We start from the raw sequence: 13,976 nt of genomic DNA, 5'->3' as shown, positions 1-13,976 counted from the left end.
GATATTTGAAGAAGAGTTTTTAATCCTTATTTAATAAAAGAATGAGGTGTTAATTTTAAGCAAAGATGTTTTAGGGGGTTGGCTTTTGTTGGGTATTTTTTTATTGCTGTACCTATAGATGCAGTAACATGTTACGTGAGTGTAATGTGCATTAACATTTTTTGGAGTCTTTGAACTGCCAACACACTGAAATGCAGTATAAACTGCATTTGTGTTTTGCCCAAAAGGCATTTACTCTTGTCCTTCAATGACCATTTCAAAAGATGAATAACTGGAGAAGGGAGAGAAAAAACGATAGTTTTATTTATCTTCTGCTATAATCTGTATAGTTTAGGTGATGAAAAAACAATAGTGTGGTCAGGCATGTGGTTGGGTGAAAAGTGGGGTATTAGAAATGAGTTACTGATTTGAAAGGTGCTGGAGAGATGAGTAAAGAGTAGGGAATCAGTGGATAAGTGAGATAGGAATGCAGTTACTCGATACCAGGTGACCTGTGTTCTAGGAGTGTTCTACTCAACAGGAAAGCTGTGATGGGGAAAACTAAGTTGGTGATGATAACATTATCATTAATATTTAATTGAGAGGAGAACTGAGGATATGTTGCTGTCTTTGATTTGGAGGACAATGTGTAAGAACATGGATAGAATTGAGACTAAAGCCCAGAGTGTTTGTGAAAAGAGGGCAATGGCTACTGCTGGGGGCATATGTCATTAGTAAGGAATTTGGAATAGTTTGGCAAAAGAAGATTCTAACCTCCATAAGTAGGAAGTAGGGCGGCATTCATATATGTGCAATGCTAAAATTGGGGCAAAAGAGGTCAAGACATAAGCCATCAGGAAATGAGCTTTCAAAGCTGCCTAATAGCAACAGCCTGCACAGGTCCACATTGCAGATAGCAGCATTTAACCATTGGAATGATGTTTCCTACAGTGCCTCTTATTAAATCTTTCAATGTGACCTCTTTTCTTAGCAGCATTTTGTGAAACCCTGGTTATCTGATTATCTTTCTTACTAATTTCAGTATACTTTCTTAGCAGCCTGGGATGGTTCTCCCCTTCCTTTGCATATGGATGTCCTCTTCTAGAGGACAGTGTGAGTCCTATGCTCAGTCATTGCTGCTTTTCATTGCTTTCAGTGAGCCCCAGTCAGCCAGGTTTCTGAATCTTTCTTGTTTGTGACATGGGCTCTTTGTTGAGGGTGCTTAGTGGCCTCCTTGGGGAAATGGCAACAAGCCCGACAGAGTTCAGGAGTATCTGGATGACACTCTTGGTCATGAAGTTTATTTTTAGGGAGTTCTGTGAAGAGCAGGGAGTTGGACCTGATGATCTTTATGGTTTCTTTCCAATTCGGGATAATTTGTTTCTAAATGCAGCTGTCATGCTGCTTGTTTCACAGCCATTGAGTTGTAAAGCAAAAGCAGTCCTCAGACTGCAAGGCATATTGAAAAATGTGTGGACAGGTTTGGGAGTTCTTGAGAGAAGTAGCAGTTCAACTGCTGCTGCATTTTGAGACTTCATTTTCCCAAAATCTAGTGAACCAAGCTCCTTCCAAGGTTATAGGTTATGCTACTTCTCCAAAATTATGAAGCTGTCTTCCAATATCTGGCCTGTATTATCCAGTGAAATGGCAAGTAAAGACTCCCCTGAAACATAAGTAGCCAACTATGTGTTCTCAAATATACTTTGTTTTGTAAAGTCAAAAGGAGGAATATGGGGAGATTCAGGCACAAGTTTCCATTCACTCTTTCTCACTCTTGGTATTAGGGAAGAGACAAGTCTTTGGTAGCAATGTGAAAGAAAATGAAGACTATTGCAATAGGGAAGATAAAGTTTTGCCAAACCATTTTTTGTAGTCATGGAAAGAACCAGAAAAGTTACTCATGAACTAGCTATCACTTCAGCAACACTTACTGGTTATCTACTTGGGTACTGTCCTGACAAGTGTGTGATAACAGGCTATGGTATATTACACTAATTCTGCATGGGATAGAATTTAATCTCTGTAAGGAGCTAAAACTTAATTTTGTTTTCATGTTGCTCTGCTACTTTTATTGTTTATCTTTTTATAACTGTTATTAATATCTGGTCAGTATCCATTGCCTGTTTTCAACTTCTACATTTAAACAAAATATGGAAGTGAGAGATGGCCATGACACAGAATTACTGTCATTTAGAGCTATCATATTTACTTTAGATAAAATATTTGGTGTAACATGAGAACAATTTAAATCCACAGCTAATTCATTAATTTCTTCAAAACTTGTGTCTTTGTCATCTTAGTTTCTGTGCTACTATTTGATACTGAATTTGGAACCTGGCTTTATTTTGTATTGTTTTCTGTTTATGTAAGAAAAAGAAGTCCTTATTACTGTAGCCATCCTGGCTTCGGACCCACTGTCCTATTTAAATTCAAGATTGATGAGGACTTCTAAATAACTGTTAAGTAGCTGGGGCATCCCATTTTGTTATAAAGGCAAAAAATAGCCAAAGTGTTCCTCAGTTAAAATTTCTGGGGTGAATGACTGAGACAACTGGAGGGTTTCTCACGGTGGATCCCCTGTTTGAATCTTTGGATTCCATATTCCTGTTAATGCAATGTGATATTCCTGATAGCTATTGCCTCTGCTAGATACAGGGAGATACTCAACCTCACATCCTTTTCTGTAGTCTTTCAGCCACATTTCTCCATTCCTCTGTTGTGTTAATTTCAAAAGGAGTGGGAGTTTCATCTCTGCCAGGAAATTACTTCAAATCTTTAAATCTTTTTCTTGTGAGCCTTTTGCTTTTAGGTGTAATTTGTTTGTCATGGTCTTGATATCAAAAGGCATTTCAATGTTTTGTTGTTTTGGGGTTTTTATAACCACATAAATTCAGACCTTTGGACATCTCAAGCTGTTCAGTTCCCCTGCAGGCATTCTGTCCAGGTGCTCTGCTATTTCTAGCCAGTGATTGTACAACAGGATAGTAGTCTGTGTCCAGGCCTTCTGGGAAATAGTTCTAGGAGGTCGACAGTCAGAGTGGGTTCTGCCAGAGCTCAGGTGACTTTTGGAGCAGTGCTTGAAGATCTGCTGTATTCTGGTTATCCCCTGTGCACCTGCATACATCCATACCCTTGCAAATCTGGATTTCGTGACACAAGTTCCATTATGAGAGCTGATGAGGGTCATCTGGCAAACTGATGTGACAGAGTGTGGTGGGTTTTTTTGAGAAACTTGTGCTTAGTGGTAGCAAACTCCTGCTAAACTACCAATTGCACTAAAAGTGGTGTAACATTTCTATGGAGTGCAGGCCAACTCACTTGAAGAAAGTGGGTGAGCTTTGAGAGACACAAGCATTCTACTTGGGTTTTTTGTCATTTGATATCTACTGCTGATGCGTTCCTGCAGCTGAGAGATGCTGAAATGCTGGCTATGAGAGGAGTAAGAATCCAGAACATGACAGCTTTGTGTATGGCATGGGGAAATCTCCTGTCTCATGTGCCAGAGAGAAATACAACCATGTAGAACCATTGTTATTCATTTGTTTCCTTTCTGCCATTTCTGCTGTTAGTCTTCTGAAACACCTGATGTTTTAATTTTCTACAGAGTAGAAACTGAAACAGAACAGTTTTGTCATGTGTACATTTGTAAGACAGGTCAGGTTGGGAGTATGTGCTGAAAAATCCAGTTGTTGGGTCTTGGCTTCTGTGCACAGCTGTGCCAATGTTTATTTTTAAGAACTCCAGTGACTGTTGAGTTGTGCCTCTTTATTTTTCCTCTTGCCCATTTCCATTTTTAATGTGCTGAAAAAGTTTTGAAATCAAGGTGTCAGTACTTCAGCATAAAAGAATTTTGTTTTTCTTGTTTGAACCATGATTCTTACTTTTCTTCATACACTGTAGACTGCTGTGGAAATAGTGACCATGGAGGGGAGAGCTACCAAACTAGGGAGAAGTTCAGTTCCTCATGGGAGAATGGAGTTCACTGTTGCTCTACACAACAGGCAGCATCTGAGTTCAATAAAACATTGGCAGTAGCTGTGGAAAACTCCTCAGAAGGAAGGTACAATGTGCTAGAAAATAAAATAATCAGCACATACCCTGTTATCTGTTCGGGATTTTTGTGTCTTCTATACCTTTCAGTTTCTTTTTATGTTTCTGCTGTATTATCTACTTTTATACTGTTCCTTTGTGTCAGTCGTGTCTAATGACACAAATACAAATAGGGAAGAGTAAGTTTATCATAAGAAAAAGACTGACTAAAATCCTTAACGTTCTGCCTGCTTTCTCATCAACAGATGCATTCTGCCCTTTTTTATATGTTCACAGGCCCATAAGGCTTTGATGAACAGCGGTAATTAAAAACAGCCCCCAAGAACGAAGGTTCATCTCCCACAATCACTGGAACATGTACCTGTTAGTACAGATCTGCTGTGGCTTAGAGTCAGAGTTCTGAAAGAGGAAATCTCATAAATGAAAAATGATGGAATGGAGTAAGGGAATAAATACACTTTTCAAACCCTAGGAGAATATCACAGAAAAAAAGAAGAGTCACATGTCCTTTTTAAGTAATGCAGTGAATTTGATATTGGTGATGGTTGGTGATTTATTCAGAAAGTGTCTCTATAAATAAAAAAACTATTTCAGTCCTCTGCAAAGAGGAGTAACTTCATTGAACACTGCATGGAGAGTCATGTGTTGACCAAGTCACACAACACTTTCTCTGCTGAAGGGAAGCAGTATAAATTCATGTTACTGAAAGAAGACAGGTAATGGATTTAGATTCTGGCAATGTGGTGTCACTTACTTCCCTCAGCTTAGTGAGTTTGTGTCCAAGGGAACTCTTTGGCCAGGCTCTACTTGAATTAGATGAGACAGGAATGGATATTCTGGCTGCTCATACGCCAAAACATGGTGGGGTGTTTTTTGGGGTTTTTTTGTTTGTTTGGGGATTTTTTGTTTGGTTTTTGTTTTTGTGGTTTTTTGGTTTTTTTTCTCTTACACCTGCAGATGGCCCAGTTCTTGGCTTAGGAGGTCTCAGTCACCCAGAGGGGCAGAAACAGTGGTTAGATGAGTGGGCTCAGAGAGCAGTGGTTCAAGGTCTACTCTCCCTTGAGGTCGGCGGTAAAGACTGTCTGTGATCTGCCCTGGGATGTGCTGTGTTTAATGTCTTTGTCAGTGACCTAGAGGAGATGGCAGAGTGCTCACCTGTGAAGTTCCCAGATGACAGAATGTGGAAGGGGGCAGTCAGCATGCTGGCATACAGAGACACCTAGAATCCTTGGGGAAATGGGACCACCTCTTGAAATTGAATAAACACCCATGGGAAATCCAGCCCCTGCACAGATAGAACCCTTGGCCATGATGCAAGGCTGGGGACTGACTAGTTTGGGCAGCAGATCTGTTGAAAAACAGCTAGGGGAGCTGGTATACATCCTGTGGCATGTATTAATAGGAACAAAGCAAGCAGGTGATTAGTAGGTGGTGATTATCCCCTCTATTCAGTACTTATTAGACCACTTCTAGATTCTGTGCTCAGGTTTGGCACCCTAAGAAGTTGATAAATTCCTGTGAGTTCAGTGGAGAGCCACCACCATGGTCAGGCCTGGAGCACAGGCTCTGTGTGGGGAGGCTGATGGAGCTGGGCTTGCAGCATAGCTTCGGAGAAGAGCAAAGAGCAGCCTGCTGATACTGGCAGGGAGGATACTGAGATGATGGGCGCAGGTTTTTCACAGTAACGTGTGGTGGGTGGAAGAGAAAAAAAGTCAGACACTGAACCTGGGTATAAGACTGGATGCAAGGAGAAGCTTTTAAAGACAAATGAACCAGAATGGGATCAGTAAGGCAAGGGATCAGGTTGCCCAAGGAGAAAATAGTCTCTTGTAGATTTTCAAGAGCCAGCTGTGTAAAGCAACTTGGCCTCACCTCATCCTGACCCTACTTTGAACTAGATTTTGAACTACAGACCTTCTGAGGTCCCTTTCAGCCAGAATTATTGTATGACCCCATTCCTGTAACAGCATAGTTTTTGAAGTGGGAATCCTGAAATAGGGCAAGTTTCCCTGCTTGACAAATTTAGGTCACTCTATTACAGCATTCAATTTTTTTTCCACCTGGCATTTAGCATCACTGCTGGTGAGTGTTAGCACAGTTTAGAAGATAACATATAAAAAAACTAAGAGATTGTTTCATCTTAATTTTTCAAGTGTGGATTCAAAATAGTTTATCATACATTATGACATAGATATGCATATATTTATATATATATATTTTTATATATATATATATATATATATATATATATATAAAACCATGCCCGCAAACATGCAGGCAGCTTGAAATCAGATTTTCACTTCTAGCTGATTTCTAGTTATCACTACTAGGAATGTATGTATTGTTATGCTAATGCAGTATGTATTATTATTACAAGTCATGTAGTATATTCAAGACCCTGCATGGCCATGGGCTTAATTCATGGTTCTCCTAATCCACTGAGTACTAAATTCAGATCTTAAGATACTGTGGTGGAGTTTTGATTGGGATAAGTAACAAACTACTTCAGCATAGACAGGCTTGTTCGAGGAATTCTAAATTTTTTTGGTATGGTAAGATGAATATTATTCAGTGAGCGATTGCAAACACTGAGACAGACTTAGGTTGCTGGAGACACACAGTTGAGGAATTGCACATTCCTTGGGGTGGCCAACAGATGCAGCAGTTTGTGCAGCAGTTTCTGGAATGTGCTTTGAAATCTTGTGGGTGTTCTGAAAGTTTCTCCTAGGATTGACAGAAGACTCTGAGAGACGTTTGAGGAGCATCAGTGTGCTGCTGCATGTGAGGATACTGCAACCTTGAACAGGTCTGGCCTGTTCCTGAAGAAAGGGGGCTCTGAGCTACTATTCAGCTGATTCCTGGCTGAAGCAGACATGGGCCTTTTCAGCAGGTATGGGCCAGCCCTCCAGAAGCACTGCCTTGCTGAGAACACAGCTGCCAATTGCAGCAGTCAATGCAGGATAGAGGCAGAGACCTTGCTGTGAGCAGCAGATACACGGTAAGGATGTGCCACAGAGCACAGACCCCAGCAGTGTTGGGTCAGTGGCCCCTGTGACATCAGCAGCCTCAGCCTGAGTGCAGCTCCACAGGGCTGTGGCTGAGGAATGCTGGGGATCTCTCACCGTGGCTGAGGACATGGGCTTTTGTGCCTGGGAGGGTCCATGTTGCCAATTAGCAGAGCTGTGGGAGAATGAAAGTGGCTGTGCATCATCAGAGATGACAAGGAGGACCCAGCAGACTTTCTCCAGGACCCTGCCGATGCGAAAGCCAGAAAGCCCCAAAAGCTCCACTTGAGGTACAGGCAGAGTCTGTTGGGTGGGAAAGCAGGACTCCCACTATGACAAAGGCTGATGTCTTCTGGGCTAGAAGCATGACTCCTGTTCCCACTGCAGGTCTGCTCCCAGGGAAGGGATTCACTCTGGCAGCAAACCAGGAGCTGGAGATTCCCTTCAGTGCATCTCCATACCTCAGCTGGTAGCCCTGGGAGAAAGCAGATAATGGCAACAGTGGGAGACTACCTGCTCACCCAATCTGGTATCTAGGGAGGCCTGCTGTGGTCTTGGATCATGATTTTCCTTGTAGGCACCACAATGTACCTTGGGAAACTAGGAGTGATAGAGGAAGAAATGGTGACCCACCATCAAGTTGTCCGGTTGATTAGGTTGTCAAGCAAAGGGAATCAGGAGGGAAAAAAAGGGCTGAAAGGAACCAATTTTGAGAAAACCAAAGCTTTGTGGGGAAAAGTCTCCTGCCTCTTCCAAGAAGCTGAAACACCTGCATGTCTCTCTGAAGTGCTGGTACACTGACACACACAGCATGAGGGGCAAACAGGAGAAACTGAAGGTCTGCATGCAGTTGTAGGGCTGTGATACAATTCAGATCATAGAGATCACAGTTCAGATCACTGAGTGAGGCAGCTCACATGACTGGAGTGCCACCATGGATGGTTTAAAGCTCTTCAGGGAGGCTGGAACAGGCAGGTGACAAGGGGGAGCTGCCCTGGATGTGAGTGCAGTGGGGGTGCATGGAGGAGATGCTCCTCTGGGATGGAGGAGGAGCCAGCTCAGAGCTTATGGATCAGGATTAGCAGAAAGGCCAACAGGGGCAACATTGCTGTGAGTGTCTGATACAGACTGCCTTACCGAGAAGTGGACGACTGCAGACAACTGAAGCCTGGTCCCTGGGGGTACTTTAGCCTCCAGAGGTTCCTTCCTGCCTCAAATACTCTGTGGTTTTGTCTTACACTCTGCCTTCTAGGTAACTGCAATGAAAATACCAGCCATGGCAGCAAAACACTGAAGAATTACAAAAGGAGCTGAGTGTTATTCCTGCAGTTGAAGGAATACGCTCTAGATGATTTATCTCATTGCACAAGGAACAAGGACTGTGGGTATCTGTAGCTTGGCCATGCCTCATCTGCCACATTGTTCCTCTTTTAATGGGGATGGTAGTGTTTTGGCTACTGCAATGTGCCTGGCTGCTTATAGCAAAGAGAGCATGTTGAACCTTGACTTTTCTATCATGGACAAAATTTTAGCCCCTACATCTTGAACAGAAACACTACATTGCCTTTTCTTCAGTGAGTTTATTTTATCCCCCTAAACTGGACAAGTCAAAGAGCCTGATAGCAGAGCTGTTCTGCTAGCAAGAACTAAAGATAAAAGGGTGATGGAACAGCTTCTACCTCATTGCAAAAGGTTTTTATTTAATACATTATTTGTTTTGTCACCCAGTTCTCTCCTATAGCACTAGAGACTCCCAAGAGTTATTCATGGGTAAACAAGGTGTTTTATTAAGCAGAGGCAGTAGCATAACCAGGACTGTTTCCATTAATGTGGTATTCCACAGGGATAAGTGTGTGTGTCCCTTCATTATAGAACTTACCTACTGAAGAAAAAACAAGCCAAAACAAACCAAACAGGCCTTTTCCTGTGTTATGTATGTAATAGTTATTGGCAAGGATTTTAACTTTCCTTCCTGCAAGGATGGCTTAGAATTTCTTTTAGGGTGTGGGAGATGCCACAGAGTGTGTATGATGTGAAGAGCTGAAACCAGGTCAAGCAGAAGAGTTTGTGACTGGACTGGAATTTGTTGGGGAGACCAAGATCAAAGAACAGAAAAGTGGCTGTACTGGGGAGCTGCACTGTACAAGAGAGACAGACTGCCTCCAGGAGTGGCCAGAAAATGGGTGTCTAGGGGAGAATAAGAACGGGATAAAAATATACAGTAACTCCCCCAGACATCACTGTTGCTGTGAGCTATTTTCAGTCCAGAGGATTTCCTGAGCTAGTTGTGGTTTAACTGTTTAATAACTTCCAATGAATCTCTCTTCCAAGTCCAGCTTCCCTTTCAGCCCACAAAAGCTACGTATGCAGGTTGCTCCCTGGCAAGCAGCTACTGTGTGAACTGCCTCTGATGATGTGTTTGTGAATCCAGTTCCTACTGTTGTCATTTGACCATCCCTGGTTCTGGTGGCAGAGGACATGCTGAATGGTCAGCCCTTGACCACCCTGCTCATGATACTTAGACCTTCATGCTACTGCTTCAGTTATCTCTAGTTTGAGGTTTTTGTGAAGACTATAAAGAAGCCATTCCATGTCGTTACAAAATGATATCAAGGGTAATCAAACTTTTTCCATTCCGCTGTTTCATTTTGACATGGGGAGACTGGCACTGGTCCCTAGTTTTGGTGTAGTGATGGTTTTTGTTTCTTCTTATAATTCCTACCACTGGGTTTTCTCCTTTGAGCACTGAACTAATGTTTTAAAATGAAAGCATCTACCAAAATGTCAAAGCCTTGCTCATGACGGGCAACAGTCAGTGGAGAGTGTATCTAGAAAACTCCCTAGATATGGGGGAAATTAAATTCCTCCAGCAGGGATTGCAATCCTTTGCCTTACCCAAATAAAGCTTAAATGGCAGAAAATGTGAGGAGAAGAGACAGTACTTCCTTAAACCTTTGTTTCCTTTACTATTTGCTCTTTGCCTCGGATAGCTGAGCCCTCCTGCTTAGGATCATGAACACTGCACTGGCCCCAGCAAAACAGAAGTAGTAGGTGAGCCAATACTTCATTATCCAAATCCAGGATAGAATTTCTTCATCTGAAACTGTTCAGTTTCCCCTTATCAAGTTAACTTCTTTCAATCTATTAAAACCCACAAAATTCTCAGTAGCTCTATTACCTTCCTTACATGCAAATTTTTACAAAACGTTGCATGTCAAAGTTTACTTAGGCCTTGAGAAGTGTCTGCCATGACAGCTGCATTTGCCACTTGACCATGAGCCTTGAATTTTTGTAGGTAACTGCTTCTTTCTATTTTTGTCTGCTATTTAAAAATTACCAGTTTTGCAATCGAACCTCTGCACACACCAAAATCAGTAAGACAGGTTTTGTTTTCAGTAGAATGAGAAAACTATCAAAGATGAATCTGTAATTCACTGAAAGAGAGGTCTGGTTTTCATACCTCAGGAAAGGATGTACATTTCTCAGTTGTATGACCAGTATAGTATTTGATTAACTTAGTAGCTGATAATTAGTTAGCAGCACATATACAATGACCATAATATTCTGTTAGTCTGCTACTAAACAGTCAAAAAAACCCAAGTGTGTAGGCTTGTAACCTGAAGAGGAAAGGCCTCACTGGTAGTGCTGGTCTGTTCACAGGAGCTCCCAGTGCTTGCAAGTTGATTTTTACAAGCAAGCAGATTTTTTCGTGGCTGACTTCTTCAAAATTTATGGTCAGCCCTGCAACATTTGATTCTTTGTGTTTCACTTAGCCTGTGGTGCTGTCATCTGTTTACGCTTCTTTGTCTGTTCCATGTTGTGTTGGCATTTAATGTGAATGAGCTTCATAGCCTTGATTTTATCTTTTCCTGAGTAAATATATATTTCTAAAGGTTCTTCAGAAACAGGCCTGATTGTGTGAATGACTTAGGAGGCAGCTGAATGTGATCAGCAATGAAAAAGGTGCCAACCCTCCCACACGCACATTTCATGTTGCTGGGAACAATGCCTGAATGTGTCCATGATTCTGTTGGGTAAGATGATGTTATCCTGGCTTTTTTCTTGGTTACATTGGTACAGATGTGCACATCAGACTTTGAAAGACTTGAAAACTTCATGCTGTAATCAGTGACAGAAAGACCAAGTCATAATGGCTCAAAATGTTTTGGTAGTTTCTCTAAGGATGAATAATACCTCATGCTGGGATACCCTGTGGCTTAGGGTGAGAGAGATCCCAGGAGCCAACTCATGGTGGCCTGATCTGGGGAGCTGCATGCCAACATGGGGTGTCCTGCTCACAGCTGCTGTCCTGAGATGGCAGCAGAAGGTCGCTCCCAAGCAAGGGAAAGGTGCAAGAGGATGTGTATGCACCTGGCCCCTTCCTCACATGACAAGAGCCCCTTTGGGCTGGGCTCTGGACAGACGCGGGCAGAGGTGCCAGGCTGCTCATGCTGCCTGAGCAGCTGTTCCCCATCTCCTCCAGGGGAAAGGGGCTCTGGGCCAGACACAAACCTCCTGCATGCTGGGTCTGGCCAGCAGACTCCAGTTGGTCTCTGCCGAGTTAACCCATCCACACCATAAATGCACTGAAAATTATCTGCTTCTGCAAGATTTACATATTTTAACTAGCATGGTTTGATGTGTGATGTGTGGGTATAAACGAGCACATTCTGTAAGTAGTTTCTGCTTCTGTTTTGAACCTCTGTATCCATAAATCCAAGGCTGTCAACACATATTAGGTTTGACACTGTTTGCAAAGTGTTGTTTTATATTCATGTTGATGCTGTACATGTATTGAATAATTTTTTTTAAATCTAGGAAATTAATGTTATTGTTGTGAGCAGCAAATAGGCTGTTTGAAAAGACTAAGGCTGAATTATCAGTGTGGCCAGTGGGCGTTAACAGGAACTCCTTTCTTTGTTATTTTAATCGAGTGACATTGCTGATAAGGGGCTTTGAGTTAGGAGAAGAAAGCAGGTTTGGTGCCTCTGCTTTATTGGCAGGCATCCTCTCTGAACGATGCATTATGGATCATAATAAACAGTTTAAAATCACAGTATGCAGACAAGACAAAAATATCCAATCATCTGATAATAATTTAGATTGCAGTGCAGTCATTTAAAACTTGTGTACATTCAGGAAAGAACAGATATAGATGCTACAGAATCCGTATGAAAAAAAGGAAATACAGGCCAAGTTAGGGTATGTGCACAATGGCTTTAAACAGATAAACAGTGTGGCAATTAATTGTGCTCGGTGGAATAAGTGTCTCCAGGGAGGTGTGGAAGGGAGCTGCAGGGAGCAAAAATTCCTGGGTACTCCTGTAAGAAGCTGATGAAAGAAGAAGGATTACTTAAAATAATTTAAATATTGACTCGTGCTCTAGGTTATTTCTATCTGATTTAGCAGAAGTTCCTTTTAATCCAGATTTTAGTCAAATCCATCCATGTACATTGTTATGCTGAAAAAAGATTATTTTCTCAAAGACAATGTTTACAGTTTGCAAGATGATCAAACAGATGGTTTAAATTTGTTCTGATACTCTGTGTTTTTTCACAGTCTCTTTGTAAGTTAAATAAACTTGAAAATGATCTGTCTAGAACAGTGTCATTTCCCAGATGAGATAGCTGCTTGAGGATATGCCTGTCTTCTCTCTCCGAAAAGATAATCCTCATCTTCAGTAAATAGCAATGACTGTAGTTCCCTGCTATTCCAGGACTTTTGCTTCTCTCCCTACTCTCCAAAATGAGCCCATGACCTCACTGGCTCATATCGTAGCTTCTAAAAGAAGTTCTTCATTATCCATTGTCCATGGATGTTGTCCATGTCCTTTTCTGTTCCTTGTTCTGTTCTTGTTAGTCACCCTGCCTGATCCAGTATATATCCTGTCTTGCATGACAAGAGGGAACTGGGAAAAAGCAGGGCAGCATGAAAGAGGTGATATTCCCAGTGTGCCAGAAGTGATATTCCCAGTGTGCAGCTATTCAGAAGTGCAGACATTTCCTTTTAACATCCCTCCAATTGTTCAAAGTCTCTTTTCCCTTGCTGGCAAAGCATCCACTGAAGCCCACAAATGATAGCCATGTGGGTTGTTTTCCAGAGGGCTGAACATGTCACTGTTTGTCCTGTGTGTTACAGGCTGACGCTGGTTTCTGAACTAGCTTGAGTTTGTTCCAACGGGCTGGTTTCAGTCCTCAGTAGCAGGGAGAGCAGCAGCCCTGGTCTGCCTCTTATGCAGTGAATGCAGTTAACAAAGATCTTTTGATGTGCTCACAGAAGCCTCGATAACTAAGGAGCTCCAGAAAATGTATTTGTGCATGACATAACAGTGGGGGGAAAAAACTTATTTTCTTTCTTTCTTTCCTCCCCTCTCGCCATTTTGGTCAAATCATTTTGAGTCAAGGCTTCAAATTCAGCCTCGGTTTGCTGTGGACATTGCCAGCACCATTTTAATGATACAGGTCTGTTTCCTTTGTGAAGGACGAGAATCTACCCCATGATCTACCTCAAGAAAGAGTTTGGCAAGATGCTGGACTAATTCCTTTCCATATTTAATTTAAGCAGAGCAGAATTAGATTGTAATTGGACACCTTTGAACTCTTCTTCGTAGTTGTTGTCTCTAAATCCTTGTTAGTACAGCCGAATAGTCCTTCAAACCAATGTAAAGGCCAGCCAAAAACATGAATCTAGTGGCTCTTTATCTTCTTCACCTGGCATGGAAATGCAGTGTCAGAAAGGTGTGTAACTACACAGAACCTGAAACTTCCCCTTTCTTCCCTCTCCACATCTTTTATTGCTTTTTTCCAAGGAAAGGGATTTCTACTGGTACAGAGATCTGTCTTTTTTTTTCTTCTTCCTCTCCACCTTTTAATTTCTGACTCAATTGGAATCTTTGTTCTTTTCTGATATATATATACTACTGACAAGTAGAATAAATTACAA

This window comes from Lichenostomus cassidix, chromosome 1 (genome assembly GCF_008360975.1).
Source record: "Lichenostomus cassidix isolate B80296 chromosome 1, HeHo_3.0, whole genome shotgun sequence".
NCBI classification, from domain to species: domain Eukaryota; kingdom Metazoa; phylum Chordata; class Aves; order Passeriformes; family Meliphagidae; genus Lichenostomus; species Lichenostomus cassidix.
The sequence above is the reverse complement of the archived record's forward strand: the minus strand, read 5'-3'. Positions refer to the sequence as shown.